This window comes from Hyperolius riggenbachi, chromosome 3 (assembly GCF_040937935.1).
Source record: "Hyperolius riggenbachi isolate aHypRig1 chromosome 3, aHypRig1.pri, whole genome shotgun sequence".
In the NCBI taxonomy this organism is placed as follows: domain Eukaryota; kingdom Metazoa; phylum Chordata; class Amphibia; order Anura; family Hyperoliidae; genus Hyperolius; species Hyperolius riggenbachi.
Genome location: NC_090648.1, coordinates 64,253,599 through 64,256,753, shown reverse-complemented (window position 1 = coordinate 64,256,753; position 3,155 = coordinate 64,253,599).

The following is a 3,155-nucleotide window of genomic DNA, read 5'->3' as shown; positions in this document are numbered from 1 at the left end:
CAAAAATGGCGCAGAGTAAAAAATGGCGCACCGTTCTGCCGATCATAAAACGCTATTTACCGTTAATGTAAATACATAACGGTAAATAGCGTTTTATAAAACAGCGAAACAGTGCGCCATTGAAAAATTCAGGGAGCTAGAGAGGCAGCGGAGGTCGGGCTGGAGGAGAGGCAGCGGGCAGTGGGCTGGCAGCGGGGGTTGGGCTGAAGGAGAGGCAGCGGGCAGTGGGCTGGCAGCGGGGTGGGGCTGGAGAGGCAGCGGGCAGTGGGCTGGCAGCGGGGTCGGGCTGGAGAGGCAGCGGGCAGTGGGCTGGCAGCGGGGGTCGGGCTGGAGAGGCAGCGGGGTGGAGGGAGTAGGATTAGGTAGCATGTGTAGACATTACCTTGTCCCGGCCGGCGATCGCTCTTTCACTTCATAGCTTGCACGAGTCCTGCATCCAGCCAATCGCCATGCGGCTTCAGTTTCCGATCGCTGGCCGGGACAAGGTAATGTATACACATGCTACCTAATCCTACTCCCTCCACCCCGCTGCCTCTCCAGCCCGACCCCCGCTGCCAGCCTGCTGCCTCTCCACCCTGACCCCGCTGCCAGCCCACTGCCCGCTGCCTCTCCAGCTCGACCCCCGCTGCCAGCCCACAGCTCGATCCCTGCAAAAAAAAAAATTAACATATAAAACGATAAATATCGTTTTAAGTGCAGCGCCATTCTGACACTATTGGCGCTGTGCGCCATTTTTGCCTGTCCCCCCTCAGAGGAGCTCAAATTTAATGTTGAGTTATAAACATAGACATGTGATTTCTAGTTTTCAGTATGATGACATCCATGCCACCAAAACCTAACAGAGCTCTGTTTAATAAAAAAAAATGCCCTCTTTATTTTTCATCACATTTCAGGAATGGTGAACATTACACAGTGAACTTGGCTGCCGATTTGGCAAGAAACGTTGCTAAGCGAGATCGTGGCCCATTCTTTGAACTGGACTGAATTTTAAAATTTCCTTCCCTCATTCCCTGCAGATACCAGAGGTGCTGCAGAAAAGGCCCCTGGATTAGAGGGTGGAAGGAGGTGGGAGCCCACCAGATCCCGCACCCCTTAACACACTCCAGCATTTGACAAAGGCCTGTGTGCCGAAATGTTGTGCTTTCTGTGGCTATGTTACCACTAATAAATGAACCCATTCGCGTTCCGTCGTTTTCACTTGAGCAATGTTCACCTCATATTGATTAGCCTATAACTTTATCACTACTTATCACAATGAACTGATCTATATCTTGTTTTTTCCGCCACCAATTAGGCTTTCTTTGGGGGGTACATTTTGCTAAGAGCCACTTTACTGTAAATGCATTTTAACAGGAAGAATAAGAAAAAAACTGAAAAAATTCATTATTTCTTAGTTTTCAGCCATTATAGTTTTAAAATAATACATGCCTCCATAATTAAAACTCACGTATTGTATTTGCCCATATGTCCCGGTTATTACACCGTTAAAATTATGTCCCTATCACAATGTATGGCGACAATATTTTATTTGGAAATAAAGGTGCATTTTTTCCGTTTTCCATCTATCACTATTTACAAGTTTAAAATAAAAAAAATATAGAAATATTTCATCTTTACATTGATATTTAAAAAGTTTAGACCCTTAGGTAAATATTTATATGTTTTTTTTTATTGTAATGTTGTTGATTTTTTATATTAAACATTTTATTTGGGTATTTTTGGGAGGGTGGGATGTAAACCATAGTTTTATAATGTAAATGTGTGTTTAGTTTTATTTTTTTTACTTTTAGTTGTAGTTTTACTTTTTGGCCACAAGATGGCGGCCATAAGTTTGTTTACATGACGTCACTCTAAGCGTAACATACGCTTAGAGAGACGCATGGGGGACGTTGCAGCCAGAAAAAGCGCAGCTTCCGAGAGAAGCTGTCGCTTTTTCAGCGGGGGAGAGAAATCAGTGATCGGGCACCATAGCCCGATTCACTGATTGCCTGGCTAACGAACCGCAGGCCGGGAGCGCGCGTGCACGCGCGCGATCGGCCGCGGGAGCGCGCATGGTTCCTGGACGTAGAAACTACGTCCAGGAACTAAAATAGGTTAAGCTAATATTGCAAAATCCAGGTGGAGGCCCAGCTTTTTCTACTCTTTGCCACTCCCCTCCCTCCCCAATAAAGCTTCCCTGGTGGCTTTAGTGGCCCCACCAGTGTCCCAGCATGCAATGCAAAGTATGGGCACAGCAGCACTCAAAGCCGGTCCCCAGGCTCCCCAGTGGCCATGAAGTTTCCCTTCCCCCAGTAGTTACTCCACTGGCCTTGGCTATTATGTGGAAGAACCTTTGTATTTGTAGCCCATGCAATTCCCCTTGGTTTACTAGTGTCCACTGATAATCAGGGCCAGATTTGTACTTTTTACTGCCCAATGCCCACTATCACCAGCTGCCCTGGACCGACAGCATCCTAAGCTCCTCCCCCAACTCCTCTGAGGACAGTTGTAGGCTCCTCTGAGGACAGTTAGTGAAGTCATGGCAGGGATTACATTATAAGCTCCTCCGAGGACAGTTAGTGACATGTTGGCAGAGATTAGATTGTAAGCTCCTTGACGAGCAACACATTTGGTGGGTGACAGGCAGCTTAGAGATCCCTGTAAGTACCCATTCGCTACCCCTTCATCCCCTGAGTGCCAGATCCGGCTGTTGGTAGCCTCTCACCACTATGTGCAAACTGTGTAGCAGGACGAATGTTTGGCAGGCTAACTGCTACTGCTTTCCTGCTGCCCACTGCCCACCCCTTGCTTTCCTGGTGCCCTAGACCATGGCCTACTCAGCTGCCCTGCTGAACATGATTTACTTTTAGAAACCATCATAAATAGCGGCACAGTTAAAAATGGAATGCTAAACAGTGCCGGCTCTTGCAAGTGCCACATTATGCGGTTATAGACTTAATGACCACATTCATAGTACCGAAACCACACCACTGTGATGCCAATCAGGCGGCTATTGTTATGATAAACATGGGTGCAAGGGAGGGGTTACAGAAGCATATTATGTGACCTATTTGTTCCATAGCTACACCACAGGGCACTCCCTTCTGTGATGTAACCAGAAGCCTTGTATAAGAGTCCTGTAAGGACTAGTAGTGTACACAGACTTTAGAGGTTAG